We start from the raw sequence: 25,517 nt of genomic DNA on the forward strand, positions 1-25,517 counted from the left end.
GAAATTAACAAGATAAAAGCTTGCTTTGACAATCCATCCTAAGTACTGTTTCTATTAAGCAGTTAAAGACAGAGTTATCTCATGGTTCTCCCAGATAGATCAATGTAGGGATGCTCAATTACTGTAAGGCTAAAAAGAGGATTTAAAAATAACCTACGTCTATTTGTGTTTCATTGGCTTTTCTTGGCTTTTGAGCAAATGTAGCTCCATATTATCTCTGTGGATATGCTTTTCCTGATACCCGCTATGCTATAGAAGACCTGTGATTCACCTCAAGGCTGTGACTTTGACGTACAAAGACAAAGTGAACAGAGAGAAACACTGTTTTATCTTAACAAGACAAACATCTCCTCGTTTTCAACTCTGTGATGGTGTTCTTCAAGAATGTACTCGTGATGCGAAACAAAACCACAGCAAAGTTTGTACTCATCTATTCACCTGGTGTGGAAGTGAAAGATTTTTAATTGACAGCTGATGAACCTGCCGTTGCTAATTACCTTTAAATAATTACATTCTTTACATGCGTTCACACCTGCAGAGACAATATGACACAAAGATGTTATGACCTCATGTGATGAATGTTCTGTGTAGCCCTCCTGTGACAACAGTGACTACAGTTTGTTTACTTCCCAAACAACTTCACAGTACAAACATAAAACATAAACTAAAACCTGACTTAGTGCAAAACAATAGTCAGCCAAAATTGAGTAAAAAAAAAGAAAGAATTATTTGATAGTTACACTCTTGGACATTTGATTGACAACATGAACGGAAGATTAATCCATAAAGACAAAACTAACTGATTCAAGTTGAAATAAATCCTTTGTGTTGCAATTTAAGATGTTGTTGCTAGTAATCTAAATGCATGAAGAAGGACATTTCTGATTTGCTACAGGTGTTAATCATTTCACAATTTAAATGTTCAATTTTAATCTACTAAAAACACAGTTTTAGCCACAGGTTCCTCAGAAGTTTTAAAGTTGTGCTCAAGCTGAATGTAAATATATTTTTGTGAATATCTCCCATTGGTACTTGGTCAATAGACATCATCTGATCTCTTTAAACGATTTTAAGAAGATCTGAAGATGTCTATTAACATTGTATTTTCTTTTATAAAATAGCACATTTAAGGTCACTAAAAAAAACTCCAGTCAGTGGGAAGATTTATAAAAACTCAGTTTTCCAATGTTGAAGCGTTTTGGGCGTTTTGGGCTTGTAACTGCTGCAGACAGTGAGTAAATCCCAGTATGGATACAAGAAGTATCACAATGCAACAGGATGGGAAGTGATATCAACCTGTTGCCTTGCAGAAAAATGGATTTCAGTATAACCCTTCAGAAGATAATCCACTGATAGCACCAACATGCAAATATGTGACAGAGGACGTTTACAAAGGTTGTAGGTTGAGGCTCAGGACAGCTTGACGATAAAGGCTTTATATTTATTGCCTTGCACATTCACCGGGTGTTTGGTCTGGAGAACGTAACCACAATATTTTACTTACAAATTTACAATCATCACTGTATTTTATTTATAGAGAATGGCATACAAGTTTAACCTCGTTGCAATATTCTTATCGAGTGTATAACAAAGTAAGACATGAATACTGAATCAAATCATGAGCAATCTCATCAACATCAAAATAAATCAATATTCAATGAGTTGTGAGTTGTGACCCTCTGAGTCCAGATCATGTTGTATTATAAGCTGATTTGTTTACAACCACCAATGTTTTCAAACTCTTATCTGCACCATTAGACTATTTTCCATTTTGTTTGTTGGTTACATTAATGTTTTTTGTTTGGAATTTCAAGGGATTGAGCATCGAACATGTTTTAACCTACTTTTACTTCGACAACAGTTGCCTGCACAGGGCTATTATACTGATACCACGAGGGATAAATAGAGCAAAAATTACTGTAATTTACCGCAGACGCACTAATAGTTCCAGTAGGAATATGGCTGCTATTTTTCATTAGGTAAAATAAGAAAGGAAAAAAATGCGCTATTATATTAGTCTGCAATTAGCATCACTGTCAGTTTTTGCATAATGTGTGAATAAAACCTACAATATATATATATACAACACAACAATATTCCATTCAGTGCCCATAAGAGCATAAACCACTATAGAGATGAACAAACACACAACAAAGAACTACTGGATTGGATTAAATCGTATTGTCATCCTCATTTTATATTACAATCTTCTATTAACAACAAAGTGTAATTTAATCATTGGAGACTGATTAAAGTCACAATTCTCAGGAAAACTAGTTGAGGGTTAAACATTTTTTTGTGATATCTGTTCATGTATAAAAGTGAACATTGGCCGAGATATTTATACTTTTGCTATTTCTTTCAAATTTTAAAACATCAATAACAGTACGGTATTCAAAAATCCAGTCTGGGCATGTGAGCGCTAGCTTCTGCTGAAATATTGCCTCGTTTAGATTCTGACTATCACTTGAATTGAATAAGACTAAATCCTGGAAATGTATGCGCTAGAGGGTGCTAGTGGCGCAGCTGCACCCGGAACCAAGGCCCCAAGGGACCCCACAGGAGCCTAGAGATGCTCTGTGTGCTGATGAGCCGTGCACATTACATTGTGCATGTGTGTGTATGTGTTTGAATGGAGAAACACCCATGTGAAAGCTATTTAATATTGCTGTGTATGCAGCACCAAAGGGCTACACTGTAGTAACTCTTTTGTGAGAGAACTGCCCACAGGTAATAAATGCAAATTAATTGTGAGGTGTGCCCCTGAGGCAAATAAAAATCATTGGTCACAAAGTCTGAATTAAAATAGTTGAACCAGTGTGTCATTAGCTGAGAAGAGACTCTGGGGGAACCTTGTCTTGGACTCTTCAGCTTGGTTACAGGCACAAATGTCAGTGCCTTCATGTTTTAAGTAAAACTCAAACTGACACACACAACCAAACGCCATTTTCTACTCGACTGTGAGACACCTCTTCCTTCAAGGACTGAAATCCACTCATTGTCCATCGAAAGCCCCCAAACTGGAGGCATGTTGGCGGCCCCAGAGCACCACACGCTAAAGTCAATTTAAGTGTGTGTGTGTGTGTGTGTGTGTGTGTGTGTGTGTGTGTGTGTGTGTGTGTGTGTGTGTGTGTGTGTGTGTGTGTGTGTACCTGTCAGTCTAATGCTTGGTGAGTTGTCGGTAATTGCTGGACCAAGGCGACCTGCTGAACCCCTGTAACAGAGCTCAGAGAGCCATTGTAAAGAGTAGTACCCCCACCGCGCACACGCGCGCGCGCGCACACACACACAGACACGCACAACACCGCGCGCAGGCTCGACGCGAGACGACGAGGAGGAGGAGGAGGAGGAAGGCGGAACGTGCGCTGGAGGCGACACCTGTCAACCCGTTACTAAACACAGTCGGTTTATTTTAGAAAAAAAGACGGAGGCGCCCTAAAGCCTTGCGGGATAAACCGATGTAGAAATAGAGATTAGTCGCACCTTTTGACGCTATTCTGCGCTCAGGGAGCGACACGGAGGAGGGGGGGGGGGAGGGAGAGAGAGAGAGAGAGAGAGAGAGAGAGAGAGAGAGAGGAGTGTGTAATGTTGCGTTGACGTTATGACGAGCCGCTTTAGAGTTAAAGAAACGAAGTTGATGAAGGTTAGAGGGGAGCTAACTGGCCGCGCGAAAACAGGGAGCAAAAGGACGCAATCAGACTTTATCAGAGGTTAGTCTCTCTCTTTCCCTCGCTCCCTCCCTCTCTTTCTCTCTTCCTCACACTCGCTCCAAACACATTAACCCACAGCAGACAGAAACGACAGGGTGGGCGATAACTAGCGCACATCGCGGAGCTCCGGCGCGGCAGAGCCGAGCATCCTACCGGGTCCCTGCGCGCGGCCGTACAGCTGCTGCTGACCGGGACGTCACGGAGCCGCGTAGATATCAAGTTGAGAGGATGCTTTGACGAGGAGGACTTGAGGGGAAGCGAGCGGGACAGGGAGGCGGAAAAAAATGGATAACAAAGGTACGATCTGTGGCGGGGTGGTGACTGTGCATTCGTCGGGGAAAAGGTGAACGGTTCATGCAGGTTAGGCTGAGTTAGGCTGAGGGACTGACAGGTTGGTTTATATATATATATATATATATATATATATATATATATATATATATATATATATATATATATATATATATATATATATATATATGTGTGTGTGTGTGTGTGTGTGTATATATATATATGAATTTTTACAGGAATTGGATGTTGAAGAAATGTGTGGTTTTACTTTATGACTGCGTGATCATTTATGCAGCTACCTGCTGGACCGAAACAGTCAGATTTAAAACAGGGCTTCAGAGAGAAACACGCAGAGAGGGAGATTAAAATGAGAGATTATACTTTGTAAAGAGATAGAATTCCCACTTGCATGTGTTCTCTCATTTCTCCCATCGCTCTTTCCTCATCCCTCATATGAGCAGTGTGGCTTTCATAATTGCTTGTGGTCTTGTTATTGTATGTGTGTTAGATGGGTCAAGCTTGTCTCTCGATGTCCCTTCTTACATGACAATATCCCCTTACCACCACCACCTCAACATAAGGGCCTGCTTCATGTTGTGCAGGACAACATGCACACAAATAACAAAAAACATTGCGCTATTTAACTAATATTTGCAAAAAAGATAAACATCTCTTAGTGGATGTAAACACAAACATACATCCGTGCACACGCGCACGCACACACACACACACACACACACACACACAAATATACAAGCACAGGATTAGATGTCATAAAGGGCCATATTGAGATAGCAGATTAGAATGGGATTCTCGGGGCCAAAGCAGTACATGGGATTAAAGAAGAAAGGCAGAGATAGATGGATTGATGGATGGAGTGATAACAACGGAAGGAGCGTGAGAGGCAAAGAGACCAAAAGGGGGACACAAGAGAAAAAGTAAGAGAACATGAGATTAAAGTGTAATGTCCTGGAGAGGGAGAGAGAAAGAGAGAATCCAGGGCAAGTCATAGAGGGAGCTGCACATTGGCAGAATGTGGAGGGAATAAAGAAGAGAAGGCAGCAGACACTGTTTCTCTATCGCCTCCCTTTTGATCTCCTCTTATTCAGCCATACGACAGCAGGAGAGGAGCGCTGCTTATATAACGCTCCATTTGAAACACAATAAACCAAGAAGGGGTTGGGGGAAAAAACACAATAGGCATTTTACAGATTGTTAAATTGACGAACAAAATTACAAAAAATAAAACCTGCAGACATCCGTATCGTCTGTGTCTGATAGGCAGTATTTTTTTCATTTCCTGAAATTGGTTACAGTCATCATTCTTCCAAACAAGAGGCCCTGCTTTCGCCTGTGAGGCGAACTTGGCGGTTTAAAATCCTCAGCACCACCTGTGTGAAGCTTAGCTGACTGAGCTTCTGTTGCATTGTTCACAGCATAAATGCTAAAAGATATGTTAGTGCAAATGCATTTAACACAGCATGAGTCAGCTGTTAACACCCCTGAAGACTCTCATTGTCTTAATTGAACTTAAAAGAATAATTTCTGACGGATTAACCTCGTCTTTCAAGCAGCTTTTAGTCTTATTGCATAAATACTGCTGACTGTGAAATCAGATTAATGATTCTAAAATGAGGCCAATATCAGACAAATACAAATGTGTCTTAATGACAACTACCAGTAGTATGAAATAATTCAAAATAAAAATAAAAAAAGATCTTCAACAGAATTTAATCTTCCAAAAACAATAGATACATTTAGTTGTGTATGAGGACTAGACTGATTCTCCATGAAGACTTTGTGGTATTACGGCTTAGTACTGAATCTGTACTAGCAGTAAAAAGGATGGATGAAGTTGATTTGATTCACTGGAAAGAAAACACACCAAATCCTTCTTGATGTTGGTTCTTGTTGTTGTTTTGGAAACTGTCTGATTCTGAAATCTGCACCACAACATTTCTCGGGGGCTGTCCAAAACACAATATTTACACATTGTCAAAATTGATGGTGAATAAGTTAACAGACAGTAACCTGTAACACACCCAGAAGACACAGAGCAAACTTGGCATTCATTTAATTTCTGGCTACTCTGTGAATTTACATTTGATATTCACTTTCATTTTAGCTTTGTTTCGGTCTTCATCAAGAGGAATATTTAGCTTTAGGCACCTAGTGTTCGCATGCTAGTGGGCGCTCACTTTGTCCGTCTGCTGTTTGGTACTGGGCAGGTAGAGTGCAGGGTGCATCTGATCTTCTAGGGCCCTAAAGCCTGAACTGAAAAATGCAAACTCCCTCTGTGGAGCTGAGGGGAAAATGTCGTATCGTCCTTTTACGTCACATGTAGTCATTTCTTTCCATTGCGAATATAAAAATCTAGGGTTGTGCAGCTGTCTAGAACCTGATGAATGAGTGAAAACTGTACATGCATGCAGGGAATTTGTACTATATAGTGTCGACTGTAAAAACACCAGGAGCATGACACCTGGGGTTAAAACTGCTCCCAGTTTTCTTCAGTTGTGAGGACATTTTTCCCTGGTGGCAGTTTGTTCAGTTTACTAGCGAGTGATTGCGTGGAGGGGTGAGCAGTGTTCAAGGCCCCGGGTCAGCGCCCTGTGGCAGAACAGCAGGTGTCAAGAGGAAGAGATGACTCTCTGTGCTTCATGTATCTAACCAGTATGTCTGCTGTCCAGAGGCTATTTGACCTACTTATCCGACGAGTCTTACTGAATGACATGTGATTCTATTCATCTATTAATTCATTATTTTACATCAGCTTTATAAGCTCGAACTGTAGCTTACATCTATTAGAAATCAGGGATTGATTTACATCCATGTCAAAGACTGTTCTCAGCTTTGTTTTCTTGCCTGTAGTCATGAAATTCAGCATTAATGTTTTACTGCAAAATGTAAATAATTCAGCAGTTTGAAACCAGGTCTGGACTGTTACTAAGCACATCGATGCTTGTAAACTTTGGCACGCTGTTAATATTTCCTTTTATTAATGATTCAATATTTGAATTGGTACCCATCCAAATCAATGTATGAAGTTGAAGATGTTCTTGTGGCCCTTGACTGACTTTCTGCCTTTTTGTGGATGTTCTTTTAATTTTTATTTTTTTTAATCTAATGATCAGTCAGATGAATGAAACCATTGAACTTTATTGATCATCAGATATGAATTTGTCCTGATATTTCATGGCATACATGAATAAACTAATAGAAAACATTGACGGATAAAGCCCAATAATGAACGAGAATGCAGAAGGTACAAGTATAAGTGAACGTATGCTCAAACCAAATGAAGTGGTAGGAGGGGAGTGTGTGATAAATATGTGTCTCAAAATATACCTGCGCATTAATGTTCCCAGGCACCCCACCCTATTAAAGCCTGTGTGTGGAAAACACTGCAGCTGTAGCCAGAAGTAGAGTATTACCAGCCCCCGAAACAATGATTTCATAACCGTGTCCAGAAAGGCTTTATGGCGACTCAGACCGAGACGGCACAGGATGACTTACTGAGGACTCTGGCCCTTTTTCTTATAAACAAATACAGCTCATTCAGATGTAAACAGTCAAAATGACAGTATGAAGGCAGTCAACGACACAAATCTGATCTTGACCTTTACACTTCAGTTAAGGCTAATCTTAGTGTTCAGAATCCCAGTTTCTGTCTTGGCAAAAGAAAACATGTAGAAAACAGATTATTAGAAAAACAGATGAGAAAATGCTGCTCTCACTCTTATACAACCGATAGAAAATCCTAGATCATATAAATGGTGGGTCAGGAGGCTGAGGGAAATACTGAGCTTATAATGTGTCATGGATTTCAGCCTTCCTCCTTTATCTCATCTTATTTGTTTCCACTATATACTGAACAAAAGAAGAAAAAAATACTAATTGAAAATTTAAAGAACAGACAATCCTATCTGCAAAATTGGCAGCTTCACCAAATGGAAAAAGCCACATTTACACCTAATATTAACATGTGATCTGTTTCTATACATTAATGTAAGGGCATTTACAATTACATCTGAAGTTAATATGTTGCTTTGATTCTGCAGGTATTGTCAATGGATCTCAATATGTAAATGTGTTAGGTGTGGCTGATGAACCAAACACAACACACGTAAAGCTCGCTTTATCCGGTCTTACTTGTTTGAACCCCCCCCCCTCTTTTTTTTTACCAGCTATAATAATTATTTTCATGATAAAAATGTAACAGACAATGTGATAGGATTGACTCATACAAACCTACAGATAATTAGCACCTAAATCTGCAGCTCCCCTCTGCTTACAGTGAGTTTCAGCTTCTTGTTTAGTCGTAACTTTACTGTGGTCATTTTTTCAGCTCAGATCCTCAGATGACCCGGAAACAATATCAAAAAGTATGCTGAACTAAAAAGTTGATATACTTAATTAATTGTGCATTCTAACCCAAAAACAAGAATAATTGTTTGAAGAATAAATTAAACTTTCCCCTTCTGCCGCTTTGTTTCAATGCTAAACAATCTGTAGAGTTTAGGATGAGAAGGCAACAGCATTTTAAAATTGATTACTTGTAGGTTTGTTATTGCCTGAGTTTATGCCTTATGCAATCTTTTGTAGGAGGCCGTCTGGCTCTGAAACAAACTGTTCTTTTATATAATCGAGGTTATGCCATGTTTTGGCTAAGACTTCATCGAAAAGACATAATAAACATGATCCCAAGAAAACCTGAAATGAATATATCCCACTGTAGATGCCAGATCGCGATGCATTACAGAGCGCGATGCATTACACAAGGGAAGGTTTTAACGATTTAGGAGGCTTTGTGACACACAGTTACCGCACACAAACACATGCTCTTGCATTAGGCTGCATTATATTGCATTATGGCTTTGTGACCAAGTGTGTGTTGGTCCATTTGTTGGAACAAAGGGATAGGGCAGGTCAGAGAGTACGAGTCACATTGAGCCAAGTTCAGAGATGAGCTTTGGTTTGAGCTGCCGGAGGACTTCAGAGCGCCTGCACTGGTTCTTACCTATGGCTTTAAAACAGCTGCAGGTCTCTCCAGAAATACTTGTTAAATATGCAAGTTACAATAAATAACTGCAAACAAAAGACATTAGCTATGTTTGAATTATTAAAACATTTTCAATCATGCAAAAACAAATTCTAGATATAATAAAAATGCCCCCTCTATATAGCAGGGAGAGTTAGCACCTGTACCTCACACTAAAAAAACAAAAACACAACTGATCTGTTGTCATTGAGCTTTTGTACTGCGGGTTAATGAAAGATAATTTACATGCATCAGTTGGTATCACTGGCAGGTGAGATATCTGCTGAATCGGGGGCTGTTACTGTGGAGAATGTGTCACAAATAAATGTAGAACGAACCAGTTCGTTGAGAGAATAAACTCAGTGATGAAAGGAAAGCAAAGACCAAAGATGAGATCATCTCGATGAGGAGTTCATTTGATGCAAAGAGTGATTTCTTTTTGATCTTTCTTGGATCAAAGGCTGAGGAAGTGAATGATGAGAGACATCTATGAAAGTATTTATGAATAAATTATGCACCTATGGCCAGGGGTTACTGATTATTTTGGGAATAAAAAGCCATTCATCATCTCATGTTATTTATATGGTGCATTTGTCTCTTTTTTACTTCAGTGTATACTTGTAATTATATGACAGATGTCATGTTCTTCAGGCCCTCTCTCACATTGGCCCAACATGTGGAACATTTGTGTACTCCAGATTGTCTACATGTTCTGACTTTGTATCAGTTGCACCACAGTTAAGTGTGTTGCCTGCAGCAAACTAAACAAAACTGCAATGACATGTGGGGCATGTAATTCATTTGGAACTTGTATTTTTTAAATAGCTCAATTATAGATTTTGGGACTTGCACCAACTGTGTGCTTTGGCTGGCAATGTTTTCCTGACTCTTCCTGACAAACAGTGGGTGTTCAAATATAATGTTTAAAAGCTCCTATGTAGGATAGTGTCAACGTTCTACCCTTTACATGTCTGTTGGTATATGTTGCAAAGCTCTTTGACGCGTTGATACATGTTGACTGGATATTTTAGGGCTTTTCTGAGATCAGCTGTCTTTTTCTTCTCGTCTGTGCTTGTTGCAAGAACATGTGAAAAAAAAGAAAATTGTGAAGCCAATTAAAATTTAGACCAAATATCACGGCGTATCAGTATAATAACACAACTGTTCTTTATATCTACAACCTGCTGAAGAACTAAAACCTCTCATTTTTGACTAACACAAGTGTGTGAGTGGAACTAAACGTTGATTTATCACAACCTACCATAGCAACAAAGAATGATAAACAAACACCGCCACGCTATCCAAAATGATCAGAGAGCGATGCACACGAGCCAATTACCAAGCCATGTTCAGAGACTGCTCCACCCGCTGGAAAGAATGTCAAGATGGTGCTCGATTGTGAGGGCGACTGGCAGGAATATGTTTGACCTGATGTATTGAATTCCAATAGATCTCTCAGGTATGCAGAGCCTGTGCTTGACTCTGCATGAATAAGCTTTGATAATTACCCTATTGCCTTTCTGGAGTGTACTCATTGTCTCTTTATAATGAGGAACAAAAGTAAACACCGCAAAAACAGAACGACTGAGTGGCAGACGATGTTTCAGTTTTAAGTTCACTCAGAAACAGCACCTTCCACAAAGAAGTTTGTCATTCTTTTTAAAAAGTTTTGCTCCCGTACAATCTTTCTTTTCTCAGCGAGATAATAATGAAATGGAGCGTGACGGGGAAATAATAGAGGGAGAGAAAGAAGGAGAGATAGATGAAGTGTTGGTGGGTGAGAGGTAACAAAGCCTGTCAGCTGGATTCAAACCTTCAGTACGGCACCTTAGCTTGCCACCAGGAGGCCACACGTACTTCATATCTTATTGGATTTTAAATGACTTGTTTCACACAGAAACACACACAGACAAACACACACATGCGTGCACACACACAGACACAGATACACACACACAAACACACACACACCTCCAGGGATTCTGCTCCAAAGGCATAAGTGCCAAGTTCAACCTCGCGAGAGTTATTGTGACCTATCTAAGAGTGCCTTCTGGTGGACTGTTTTTTTGTGCGTGAGTGTATGTATGTATATATATATGTGTGTGTGTGCACATGTGTGTGTTTGTCTGTGTGTGTTTCTGTGTGAGAAAGGGTGTCCGGCCCGTAAATTGCCTGTCGGAAAATACTTCCTGTGCATACCTCATTCTGAGCGAGACACAGAGTGAGAGAAAGACATGGAAAGAGAGAGAGAGAGAGAGAGAGAGAGAGAGAGAGAGAGAGAGAGAGAGAGAGAGAGAGAGAGAGAGAGAGAGAGAGAGAGAGAGAGAGAGAGAGAGCAAATGCTGTGAATCAGAAAAAAAAAGACCCTCAGTCTTATTTAATGGGATCCACATACTGTCATGAGCTGATGTGTATGCATGCTGGGCCGTGTGTGAAATTGTGTGTTTTTCCGAGATGGGGTATATCATAGCATCTCCTGGCACATAATATTGCAGGCAGATGGGTGTCTATGTTTTTTTGGTGCAGATAAATTTAATGTATTCCTCCTGTGCTGATAGAGAGCAGTGTGAGCCCGATGTATCAGGCCGATATTAAAGCTGTTTATGTTTCATTTAAACATTAGCCAGGTCACATGGTACACTGCTGATGTGATAGAGGCTACTTTTTATAGCGGCTACTGAATATGTTTTTAGTAATATTACTCATTTATCGCAGATGGCTAAGCAGAAAAATCATTCCAGCATGGTGTGGGAGGATTTTACTCACGGTTTCAAGGGTGTCAGTCTGTAAAACCTGTAATGAAACCTGCCTCACCCTGCCTTAAGGAGCTGCCAACCCACGAAAAGCTTTCATCTGGGAGGGTTCCACTGGCTTTTCTAGTGTCCCAAGGTCTAATTACTGCTGCAGAAGCCTCTTCAGTGCTGTCAAGAATAGCATACTGGGAGAAACAGGGAATCGGTTCTAATCAGAGTTTCTGTTCGCTATTGAAGCGACATGTATATGTTTTGGTCAGTCGGAAATTATGAACACTCATCATTAAACCTGCATATTTCTCTCACTGAAGGGGAAGCGAGTGGGTGAAGGGGCTTCAAGCGCACAGCACCGTGAATATGTTGTCAGCACCCAAGGCCGTAGCCCTCAAGAGAGCCCCCAGAGAGATAATATAGTTTATTTACCGCTTATGCATAACAATCTCTGTGCTGTCTCTGTAGCCCACAGTGTGAGGCCTGACTGTTTTAATTATTAGCTGCTGTGTTTAAAATGAAGCCGGCGGCATTTTCATTATTCACACCATATTTATGCAAAACACCTTCACTGTGTGTGTGTGTGTGTCTACCTCTTCTTTTTTATTATTTTCTGATGACTACCTCTTCTTCACTGCTGTCCTCCCTTTTCACCTCCTCGCCTCCACTCTTTAGTCCATCCCTCCTCCTCCTCCTCTCTTTTCCTCTCTCAAGCAGCACTCTCTCTCAAAGTCTCGTTTACGCCCTCCTCTGCTGTTCATTCCCTCTTTGGAAACCGGCTTCCTCCAGGGCAAAAACTCTACAGCTCACTTTGTCTCCCTGTCCGCCTCCATCTATGCTCCCTTCCTTCCATCTATCTTTTTTATCCGCTCTCCTTTTCAGTCCTTATTCATCCTCTCTCTTCCTCTGACAATGGGTTTCAGGACCCATCCATTGAAAATTCCCATTTGCACTGCTTACCTCTCAGTGACTTGCTCTCATCTTATCACCGTTGGAGTTTTGTGCTTTACTGTTAAGAATAAGTAGGATGGAGGGAAAGAAATAAAACAAAGCAGGAACATTGCTACCACACACGGACACAGATGGAGGTAGCAGAGGTATACATTATATTAACACGGAAAGAATTAGATTAGAAAATTAGAAACTTTGAGATACAGTTAATACGTTGCATTGCTTGACAGTGTACTAATTAACTAACCCCAACAAAGAATCAACTTTTGATGTATCAAAAGTAAAATAGTTAAATGGGAAACTTTTTATGTCAGCACTTAGGCGACAGAAATAGTCACAGCAGCCTGAAATGTAAAGAGCCGTTGTACATGAATTAGGTAACAAGATGTCAGTGGTGCTATATCACTTAAAGTCCGACACAAAACACAGGCTTTTCCGTTGAGGCAAACTGTCGACAGTATTTAAATAGTTTCAAATATGTTCCAACCCAAAGGGTAAATAATATGAAAATCACCTGCAGCTTTGTATGAAATGACCAATAGCACACCAAAGCAAGTGCCATCAGGTACCGTAGAAAACAAGGGATTTTAATTGATGAACATAGTATTTAGACTGACAGGGTTGAATTTATTTGTATTTTATTGGTAGAATTATTTTATTTTGAATAGATTTTATGTTTGCAGCTCCCACAGTTCTTGATCATTTTGCAGATACGGTGGTCAAACAGTATTCTGAAGCTAAACAGAAATACTGACAAATTCATCTTGTGATGAACATTAACATCAACTAATATGAAAAATAAAATAATAATATATATAAATAACATGATATTACTCGAGAGAGAATCTGAGATGACAAAGATAGACAGAGAAGAAAGAAACAGGCCAGCAAATAGAGGACGAGAACAAAAAAGAGTGAGAGAAAAACACAGAATCTAAATAGAAAAAGACAACAGCAAACAGGAGGAGGCGTTAAAGGGGTACGGTAAAAAAAGACATGCCAGAAACCTTCTAAATAATCTGGGAGGCCACTTAACACCTTCCAGCAGTATAGTCAGCCTACTGGGTAAGCAAATTCAAAGATAATTGACCTCAACACTATTCTGAGTGAGAGGAGAGAGATGGAGGGAAGCGGAGAGAGACAGAAGCAGAGACTGTACCATGGTGTGAACTGCTATCGAGAGTAAGTGGGAGGTGGTGTTGTCACAGTGCGTAATGGTGTTGCTATCATTATCACTGGCTAGAGGAACAAAGAACAGAGAGCTGGTGTGTTTGTATGTGTGTGTTAGTGAGAAGGAGAGAAAGTTCACGGGTCAAAAGAGCAACAAAGTGTGTGAGGGTGTGTGTGTGTGAGCTTGTAAGAGAGACTGTCAGGGTGTTTATTGCTCCAAGTGTGCAAAAGATGTGGAGAACTTTGCATGTGTGTGTGAGAGGTTTCCATTTTAAGGAAACAGCTGCTGACGGAGGCTGGTGGTGCACGAATCACAGATCTGCCTCATGAAGCTGATGATAACTAAACGTTATTGGCTGTGTTGAACACGTTTGTCTTGACATTTATCAGCACTGGGGCTTTTTTTTTCCCCTCTCCATGTGTGCGACAACAGAATCATTTTTAGAGCACCATCGTACTTTAAAGGATTCCAGTGCTTAGCTTTACATGGCAAAAAAGAGGAACATTTCACTGTGGATTACATTTTACAACCACAGTAAAACCAAAAAATGCAGTTTTGTCACATCAAATGGATCAAAATGGGATAAAAGTGCTAAGAACATTAGTACATCACTGCCACTTACAAGCTACTGTACCGCAGCGTTAAAGGAGTGCACTTATATTTCTCTAAATATATTTGTTCCATTTCTGAGCGACTGAGTCGAGGGGATTAATGCTCAACTTACTAGAAGGCTGTTGTAAGGCTTGTTGTGCCCTTTTTTTTTTGGTGATATTATTTTCTGCTCCAAATCTGGATGATGCACTAAGCGGTTCCAGTTTAGTTGGCGCAAGTGTCCATGTTTCATCCAATCAGATTATCAGGGACAGCCACCTTTGCTTTGCATACAGCCGTTGGTGGACTTCCATTACGAGCCAATACTGCAGAGGAGGCATTTGCTAAGCTGCGAGCAGGGATGGGTTAGAAATCATCACAATGTCCATAGTTTATTAGAAAAAGTTAGCAATATTATATATTTATGTTGTTGTCCAAAAATCTCACAAAAAAACATGTCATTCCATCGTGTTGCAGCTCTTTACATTCAACTGCATTCATTTTGCAGGCGCCTCTGTATATCATCCATCGTCTTTTTGTGAGCCAATGCCACAAACACTACCCTGCTGTAAATACTGAGTGTTTATAATACTCATTCAGCTGTTTTAGATCATTACTGAGCCTTTTCTCTTTTTGAATTATATATATATATATATATATATATATATATATATATATATATATATATATATATTTGGATCAGAGACGTGTCTTTGTGAAAACAAATGGGCTATTTCTAACAGGTTAGAAATAGTAACACATTGTTGGTTTTGGTCTTTTCTTTCGAATTTGTCCCAAAAATCTAACTGAAGCTAATTGATGAGGATCCTGATTAGAAGTAAGAGGCAAAAATAGAGCCAACACACACCAGGGGTGTGTTACAGCCGAGTGCCTCCCTTCAGATCTTTGCTGATTATCCCTGTCCGTCTTCTCCCTCATCTCTCTCTCCTGCTCTGCCTCTCCTCTCATGCTAAATGGAAGCTGTGTGTTGCTGTGTTAGAAAGCCAGTCACATCCCTCTCCCTTCTCTTTGTAGCCCATCTTCATGTCTCTCCCTCTCTCTTTTTCTTATTTCCCACCTCTACCTTTTTCTCTGTCTATGCTTGGCACTCTCTCTCTCTGTCTCTCTGTCTGTCTCTCTCTCTGTCTGTCTCTCTCTCTCTCTCTCTCTCTCTCTCTCTCTCTCTCTCTCTCTCTGTGTCTCTCTCTGTCTATCTCTCTCTCTTTGTCTCTCTCTCTCTGTCTGTCTTTTTCTTCTCCCGCACTGCCCCCCGCTGCCCTCCTCAGCCTTCGCTCTGTCCACGCCGCCGACACCCTCGACTAAGTCTGCCGGAGTCACGGCCTTCAGAGCCTGACAAGAATTCAGTGCCTGAGTCTGCGTCCATGCGTGTGGGTGTGTGTGTGTGTGTGTGTGTGTGTGTGTGTGTGTGTGTCTGCGTCTTCAAGCATGGATGAAATATGAGCTGTTAAATATGAATGCAGGGTTATGTTCCGATGCCGTGTAGTCATGTCAGTCATGCATGGAAGAGTAGTAAAAAAGTCCATGCACATACACACGCACACACACTCATGTGGCGATCAGTGTGTATGACAAGTAACTGCGGAGCTTCTGTGGTATTATTCTGCATCACATTTGCTATCTATTTGTCTGTGATACTTGCCACACACACAGACACACACGGAGGCAGGCCCTGGATTCAGGCTTCACTGACTTTAAACCTTGCTCAGGCTGACAGTAATTTCTGCCTCCAAATTACATTCCAATGGCTTCATAAATCTGCTGCCTCCTCCTCCGCCTCTTTCTCTTCCCCACGTCTTCCTGCTTCTCTCTATCTCCCCCTCTTCTCTGCCGTCCCCCCACTTCTTCCTCACCCTTTTACTCCAGCTTCACTTCATTTTTTTCCTGTAAACCTCCACCCTCCACCTTCTCTCTCGGCCTCCATTTCACCATCTCTCTTTCTCCCTTCCTCTCTTTCTCCTTCCCCCCTATCACTTGTTTTCTCATTTCCCCCACACTCTTCTCTCTGGCACTCGCTCAGTAAATGAGAAACAGGGAAGCAGAGATGGGAAAGTTACGTGTGTGGGGTAGTTAAACAGTCACACACACACATAAATCAATACAGATACATACACACACACACACACCTACATAAACACAGTTTTACACAAACACACACACACACAGTCACAAATGTGCTCGCAAACACACAAGAAATGGGAAAATAGACACACCCATGAGCACACATCCAAAGTCAAACATCATAAACAGCACATTACGCTTTGATTGAAAGACAAGCATTTGTGCTGCCATATATTTGCCGTGCCTCTAAATTGACTTGCGGGCATGTGTATGTGCACACACCTACACACATTTGCATGAATACACACGTGCACACACACGGACGTTTTAATGAGAGTGTTCATTTTACAGATAGTGCCTCGAGGTGAAATAATTGCCAATGTTGGGCCCTGATGGCTGGTCCAAGTGTTCTCAGGCCAGTTGCCTTTATGGGCCATGGCGGGCCGTGAACACACCCCTCATCTCCCTCACTGCCACTTTAACTACTGCTCTGCTGCAGCCGACACTGACACACACACACACACGTGCTGAAGATATGGGCATAATAATATGCACAAGCACACAATGTAGACACCAACTAACGCATTAACACTAAACACACACATGCACGCACGGCGAGAGGCCAGCAGAGAACAATAGGGCCGTCTGACAATGGGGCTCAGAGGAATTCTCTCCTCTATATTAATATTCAGCAGAGTGGATGTAGAGAGAGTGTGTCAGCAGGGACGCATGCTCATCAACCCCGCTAACACTGGGGTTAGGCAGCCACATGATTACAAAGTACTCAGACTTTGGTCCCCAGCCCCATAACTATTAATCCCTAGCTCCTACTCCCTCACTTCCTATCTCCTTGCTCCCTACAGTGCACAGAGTGAGCACTCTGCCAAGTATCACAGCTGTCACTTTTCTTTTCTTTCCATTTTCCAAAATTATTCTGAACAGCCTGATGGAGCAAAGGGTGGATAGAAAAGGAGATTTGATATTGTCAATTTCCTGCTGCCACCCACTACAATGTTTCACATTTGTGAAAATGCAGCTCGGAGGTCGTCTGGAATAGAATTTTCAAAAGGAAAAAAAATGTTATTTGATAATTATTTCTGAAATTGACAAAAAACACAAAATTATACCAATTTTATTGTTTGTGTTTCTGTAACCAGAGGCTTCGTTGTCCTTATCTCATTCCCATGATTTCCTCTTGTAATAGCTCATGTGAAAGACGTATTCATGTCGACACCTGTAGTACCAGACAATCCCTCTTTATATCTCACCTCCATATAGAGAATTTACAAGGTGACCTCTAACAAACGCACATCCAGTAACTTCTGTTCATATGCTACCTCCAAATATTTAAGAACGTGCACATATTTACACATCTGTTCACTTTTCTGTAACAGATGTGTTCCATAAAAAGTGTCGCAGCGAGTTATACTGGAGCCTACAGCAGCCCTGAGCTCAGTATTGTCTTTATACGTTTACTCTTGTATATTTCTTGGTGTGTGCTCACTTTATTCAGCTGGTAATATCAGCCTTCTCTACTGTCCCTTAAAGCAAAGAAAAAAGACGCTAATATCAGATCGTTATCGTACAAAGCAAAGAGGAAAACAAAACAGCGAGAGCCTTTGGACTGCGAAGAAGCCACAGTGAAAGTCACATATTGCGGCGTGCCTGTAGGCTACAAAGTTGCCATTGACTGGCTCACAAGAGCAGTGATTTCTGTCCCCACGAGGAATGAAGCGTTCTCTGTGCTCTCCGTTCTGCAGAAGAAGAAAAACAAGTACAACAGAGAAGACGCGCAGTGAGGAGTCAGTCAGGAATGTTTAAAACCTCGAGACTAAATGGGAACCGCTCTCTTTATTTGTGCTGCTCCTCACTAGCGGTGGGAGAATAATGGCAAAAGTAGAAAGCAATAACAAGAAATAATATGCAGGATCTTTTTTGATGAGAAAATACTAACACAGTTAAAAAAAAAAGAGGAGATATATTGCACTTTTTACTGAGCAACTGCAGTATGATTCAACTATTTACCCATTTGCCCCGACTGTTTTACATCACTGTAGGTCTATTTTTCTTAATGTACTTCTGTTACCAGAGAACAGTTACTCATTTGACTGTGGTTTCACTCTGTAAGGACACAGTACATTAATAAAAGAAATTCCAAACACTTAAAAGCAATGGACTGTGGCATGAACACCTGTTGGCCAAAACCTGAGATTTCATTCTGGACAAATACAAGAAATAAACTGTATATCAACACTTCGAAAAAAAGATGCCTTATTGTCCATCTAAGGCGGCAACTAATGATTATTTCCATCATCGTATTGATTAATAGAATTAAGGATTACAATGGGACAGCACAGGCCTGAGCCTGCATCACGGGTGAATCACGAAAGTGAAAGATTATTTTGTATCCACCCAGTGATTCGGATCTGCTCATCGGGCCAATACTTTCTGTAACCCGTCTTTCAAGCAAATAAGGCGGACCGAATACACAACATGATTGGTGGAGGTAAAATAAAAAATAAAAAAATGCTCATCAATAAAAGCAATAAATGCTGTATTAGAAGTTGGAACCACTAAATTGTTGTCATTTAGGTTGAAATCAATCAATAAATAACTATTGGAGAGCAGACACCTCCACCAAGGTCTTTTCCATGAGTAAAAATGAATGTGTGTATCTGACCTGTGATTCAGATCCGCTCCTAAATTGGGTAGTTCTTTGGCCAATCCTACAACTTCATGAAAATCGGGCCAGTGTGTTTTCTGTAATGATATACGACCAAAACACCTAACCGAAAACATAGCCTCCTCTGCAGAGGTAATCATTAAAGTTGTTGGCAAAGTTTTCTGTCAAACTACTTATCTATTTATTGACTAAACGTTTTAGCTCTACTGTATTCTCATGTTGTTGTTTTTACATTTTTAAATACAGTTAAAGCGCCGACATCCAACATTTGTCTTGCTTGATATTAGAGACTTGATGAAACTTCATATCAGATAGTTGTTGCCTCGCACTAAAGTACCTTTACAACCACCATTAGAAGTCAAGAGTTGTTCCATGTGTCTACATTTCAATGCTGCTAGGACACTTGACCATCAGCTCTAGTAGATTCTAATGAGCCTTCATTGAAAAACTCCACCTTTTACCTTCAGAGAATGACATTTGTATAGAGGAGATAAACTCAAAGAGCACTCAAAACTCTTTGTGATGTAGCAAGAGAAGGCTGGCTGCGTGTCAACGTGTATTCGTTCACCACTAAAAAGTTGTGTAATCTCTTTCTTGAAGGTTAACCACTATATTCACATTTGGAGAAATGTAATATAATTAATAAGGGAGATATTTGAAAAGTTGTGGCTTTGCTTCAACAATGTGCTGAAACACTGTTATGACAAACAGAAGTCGTTAACTTTCTGCACCTTTCTCTGACCTTCCTCAAGCTTTAACAGACACCTTTTTCAGATACTCCCTCTCCTAAATGACTAGAGTCTAGCTTTTCTCTCCTAACCCCCTGCTCTAATATGTGCTCCCTAATGCTCCCTATTTCCTTCGTCTCCACTTCTCCCCTATACCCAGGCCTCTGAAAATCCCTCACAAAAAGTTTTAAGGACAGCCTCGACATTATACAGACAGAGAGCTTCACATATTGATGTCTAATGGAAAATGGCAGGGAGCTGTTGAAATGCTGCTGATGTTCAATATTCACATCTCGTCCAATGCAGGCAGACATTTTGCCTGCGGTAGGCAAAGATTAGTGCCGAGTGTAAGGGTAGTTCTGGACCAGACATTGCAACCAATTAAGGGGACTTGTTTTAAAACGACAGTTGCTGTCATTAAAGGTGACATCTGCTTTTAATCCATGACTGATGACATCCAATTAAAAGTCTTCATTTGAATTATGATTTGACTTCAAAGCCACTTAAAAGCCTTGCCCTCCAAAATACCAACATGAAAGGATTTTTAAGTATTAGACATCAACCATGAATTACAAAGGAATGGAATGAAAAGGGTCCAGTAGTAAATAATGTTCTTACAGCACCAAACATAATGCTCCGTTTACATCGAGACTGTCCTTGAACAGACCACTATCTAATTTATCCTTAAATGCCAATCATAAAGTCAATGTTTTTTGCAAACAATCTCTATTTAGCATTCTCTCCCACCTCGTGCTATTTTCATTACGCATGTTAGCTGTACTCTGCACATATAAATCAGTTTATTATGTCACAAACTGGATATCAGTCTGGAGCCGTTTTATTAAAAAGGACAATTTATCGCACCACACACAGAACAACTGCGTCCCACACCAGCTACCCTATCATACAGTACGCCCAAATAAACACATTCCTTTTCATTTGTGCAACCAGTTAAAACACCAGACCTAGAAACACACATAGTCGCTATGAGTTTAGGATGTGTGATGCAGCTTCCGTGGATGATTTTAAACAGCCTTCAAGGTTACCTCCAGGCACAGACATGAGGCTGTTGACCAACTTCTTCACAGCTGCAGCATGTGTCCTTTGAAAATGAGGACATCTTTATCTGTCTCTATTTGTGTTTAAGCAAACGGCATGATAATTTCCCAGTTGGCTATGTAGTCTACTTACTCTGGGATGAAGTGAACAGGCGAATGTGAGCAGCGGAGCAGCTAATGGCCTTGATGAATCTGTCTCTATACACTCAGTATGCATGATGAAAACCTTATATTTCTAAAGCTAGTTTTCACTGGGGGTTTGATTCTGCACCCAAGATACAGGCACTTACTGTGTGGTGGTTAATGAAAGCTCAAAAGCTTTGTTTGAAGAAAAAAACAAAACAGATATAAAACATGGCGTTACCTTAATGCAAGGTTTGTGTCCATTGGGAGCTTAGTGTTGTACTTATGGAGCGTTGACCTTCAGGAAGTATTTTCACGAGCTACTTAATTTTAAAAGGTATAAACGTTCTGATGGGGATAATTATTTAACCCGTACCTTTTAGTATTCCATACTGTGCCAACGTTGAAATCTAAAAGTACATCTTGGCGTCACTTGGACAGCTGGTATTAAAAAAAGAAGACAGGAAAGCATTTAATTTATGCAGATTCATAAAAACACCTTTATTCTTATTTATTTTAGCAATAAACACTTGAAAGACATGAAAACTACTGTCTCAGTATTTGAATCTTTTCATGTTGACGTATACAAGTTGCATGACAGATTTGATGGGATTACAGATCTGGTCATGCAATATTATGTATTATTCTTGCCTTAGAACCTTTACAAATTGGGCTCAATAAATAATAAAAGCTCGTCAAAAAAGCTCAAAATAGACATGGTTTTGTTCTGCATTTGAGGTTGATTTTTTATGTGTTACAAATGGCCGCTTGTGTGTGGTAGAGAAGATTAAAAAATTCCTCAATATCTTGTTCCTCTGATTCACTGCATCTCCAAGTATTTTTTTTAAATTGTACTTGTCTGCTGTCTCCTCTCAGGTTGGTGCTCACTGACACTCAGCCAGCTGTCCTGCTGAAGCAAACAGCAACGAAGTCTACCTTGAGGATACTTGAGCGGCCCATTTCTGCTAACCTGAGAGGGAACTTTTCACACTAAGCCACGTGATCGGCCATCCCAGCGCCGCTCAGAGCGAACCACATACAGCCTCTGAAGATCATCTATGTGAACTGGAAAGGAAGCGATTAAACATTAAACGGAGGAGAGTGAGGCAGAAACTGAGAGGGAAGGAGAAAGAAGCCTCTAAACCCAACTCTTTACAGCCTGCACCAGTCCAAACTGTCCATCACGGCCTCAAACATATTCATTACCATCACCGAAGTGTGAAATTGATGTCGTAATAATTGTTATAATACAACAAATTATCGTAGACTCTCTGCTGGATTTTTCTGAGCTGTGAAAATCTTATCACTTATTCTCTATGTGCTGCTCATTAATTAAAACCACTACCTGGTTATTCAAAGCAAGTGTATCACGGCACTGAACTATTTTTGCATGACCCACTGCTTGCATGAGTATCCAGGATTGCTTTTGACTTCGAAGAAGGACCCTTGAGCCCTCAACCATCTTCTGACTGCCTGCCCAACTGTAGCATTTGGGTGTGGAGCATTGGGTTCAGAATTAGGCCCCTGGACGCTCGTTGAAGATGACTTGAGTTGGCAGGCCTAAAAGCCCCTTACCCCAGAGAGAGCACGAGCTTGGCAGTAAGACACACACACACAACGCACAAATGTGGGTGCCGAGGCGGCTTTGAGCCATGCTGGTGTTGCTACTTGCGCAGCCCTGGAGTACAGGCTATCATCATCCCTATCATCATTCACCCAAGCTGAGGAAGATTCAACGGCCCCGAGGAGCAAGGATACACTTGTGAACGATTCAAAGAAGCCTGGGAAACTGCAATAGCAGACAGAGATCCACGAGCTACATCCTCAATCACACATACAGACATATTTAATACTCCTCTCCACAAACCCTTGATACAGGAAAAACAAAGCTGCGGCGGACGTGAAAGGCACAGAGACTGAGCAGGTTAGCGAGACCTTTTGCAATCACACCCTGGGTCGATCAGACCTCACACGCAAACACAGAAACGTTCTTCCTGCATTCACCGCAATGAAGAGCACACATCGACTTGCTTTCAGCTACATGATGGGGGGGGGGGGAAGCATACACTGGCTCTGTGCTCACAAAAAAGCCTTTTATTTCAGAAGATGATTGAAACGATAGGGGTGGGGTGCCGTGAAGGGAGAGGAAGGCGAATACGGAGGCGAGAAAGCTGAGGACAAGAGGGACTGAGAAAGAGAAGGTGGGGAAAAATAAGAGGTGGGGGGTCTGCTGCATCTAAATGAAAAAGAGAAGCTAAGTCGCCATGAGGGAGAGAGGAGGTCTGGGCAAGAGGACTGAACCAGAGCTGATTGATCCAATCTCACTGTGCAGGAATCAACAGACAACTGGAGAGGAAACGATAAAGAGGATTAGAAAGAGAAAAAAAGAGAGGGGTTGGAGAGGAGATGAAGAGGAAAGGAGAAGGGTGACTGTGCGGACACTTCTGTAAACAAACCTGAGAGCGGATATAATGAAAGATTATGAAGGGGTGGTGGTGGTGGGCGGATGGGATAGGGAGATGGCGTGAAAAGATAAAGATATGGGAAGAGAAGAGCGCCATGAGGGACAGCGACAGTTGGAGAGAGTAAGAGAACGAGGCAGGAAGGGAGAGAAGACAGAACATCTAAAGGATCATTAAGAGGACGTGTCAATAGTAAACCTTGGCATGTAACAGAAACACTCATACAGGTTTGTGCCAAGTGGTATTTATGAAAGGGAAGCGGGGATAGTGTGGCACCAAAGCATATGCTAGTTGATATTCATAAAGCACTCCCAATATGGTCTCAGCTCCTACGTTGACACCTCCTCTTGTGTGCATATGTTCCTCTCCCTTACTTTTTCTGTCTCTCAAATGCCGGGGACGCTTGGAAATAGTCAGATTTAATCTAAAAATACCGTTAAGTAAAAGGGAAAAATGTCTGGGTTCATGCCGAATTGCATGGCGCACACAGCCTTTTTTTTTACCCTTGAACATAAAATACTGCCTGTGTTGAGCTGAGACAGGAGCTGCTTGTTGTTGATGCAGATCTCTTTCTCTCACACACACACAACACACAATTTCAGAGGCACAAACAAGCATGATCAGGTACACGAATGCAGCTATTTTTTACACCTTTCTTACAAGAAAAAACAACACTGTTCTTTTTGCAGCAAACTCAGCTAATACAGACTTGAGTCTTCACTGCCAAAAACTAATTTCCTTTCCACTGTCCAACTCTCCATCTGTCTCCTCGCCTTCCTTTCTCTCTCCCCCGCCACCCCTCCCTCCCTCTCCCTCCATCTCTTCTATTGTTGCCAGCTCTTGTTTGCTTTGCATAGATTTTGACTGCAGCCAAGGGGCCATTTTGCATCTATCACTGAGTTCACATACGAAACAAACACACATACACATGCATTCGTGCACCGAAGGAGGGGGGACTTGCCTTTAGAGGATTTGTTTATCAAATGTGCTGTCAAATCATGTCAGGCATTACACATCAAGGCACATTTTCTAGCCTGAGGCCACCCAAAAGAAAGGATTCAAACAAGAGTACGCCACTGTGCAATTTCCACAACTTTCACTACTGTATATTATTCATATTCTATAAATAGTGTGCTGGGAATGTGAGTGCACAGAGATCATTTTATCTGAATTGTAATTTCATGTTATTGATGTTGGTGTCAGGAATTAGTTAGGAGACAAGTCATAAAACATAGACCGAGGAACGTATTAATGTTGCAGAAAAATACTTCTCTGTGAAATATCTTGGTAAAACATTTCTGGGGATTTCAAGACCACTTGTCTGAATAATTTATAGAAATTTCACGAACAATAACAACCAAGAGAAAACATGCATTATACATGTCAGCTTGTACTGAGACTCTGTTCTGTATATGAATACTTTGTGTTCAGTATGTTTATTCATTTGTGTGTGCATTTCTTCGTGTGTGTTTTTTGTCATAATGTCAAACAGGCACATTGTGTGTGTTATTCTTCTTCTGTTCTATTTCTTTCTTTAGATGTATTCTCTTTATAATTTCATTGGAAGGTCAGGTATAGTGCAGTAACAACAGGCTCATCACTTCTGGTGTCTTTAAAGAAGTCAACAACACTGTAGGCAATTAATCTGATTTTCTTTTCCCCGAACTCCCAACCATTTTTGTTTTATGTCACTCACTCCGTTTCAGTTAATCTCCCCGGGAAAAAAAAATTGCGATTATTTTTCCTCCCTGCAACTGTCACTGTCCAATTTTCTCCATCTTTGTCATCCTTTTACCAATTCTTGTAATCTTCCTCGCCTGCTCACTCCACCCTTCATCGCCCTTTCTGCCTCTAAATGTCCGTTTGTCTTCTGCTTGATTGCTCT

At 40.9% G+C, this 25,517-nt stretch overlaps 2 protein-coding genes across 7 annotated transcripts in view; one reads left to right on the forward strand and one right to left on the reverse strand.

Moving 5' to 3' along the window:
* Window positions 1-25,517, reverse strand: part of macrod1 (mono-ADP ribosylhydrolase 1) — a 96,401-nt gene that overhangs the window by 45,437 nt on the left and 25,447 nt on the right. The window lies entirely within an intron of this gene.
* flrt1b (fibronectin leucine rich transmembrane protein 1b) overlaps window positions 1-25,517 on the forward strand; it is a 31,496-nt gene that overhangs the window by 858 nt on the left and 5,121 nt on the right. The window contains exons 1-2 of one of the 3 annotated variants that reach the window (XM_068588691.1): window positions 3,570-4,007; window positions 22,047-23,094. The gene's annotated coding sequence lies outside the window, so the exon portion shown is untranslated. Of the gene's footprint in view, window positions 1-3,569; window positions 4,008-22,046; window positions 23,095-25,517 lie in introns of those variants that run through there. The other 2 variants (XM_068588699.1, XM_068588707.1) reach the window with 2 other exon arrangements.

Source organism: Clinocottus analis, unplaced genomic scaffold (genome assembly GCF_023055335.1).
Source record: "Clinocottus analis isolate CAN_PGR_092001 unplaced genomic scaffold, fCliAna1.0.p SCAF_10, whole genome shotgun sequence".
Lineage (NCBI taxonomy): Eukaryota > Metazoa > Chordata > Actinopteri > Perciformes > Cottidae > Clinocottus > Clinocottus analis.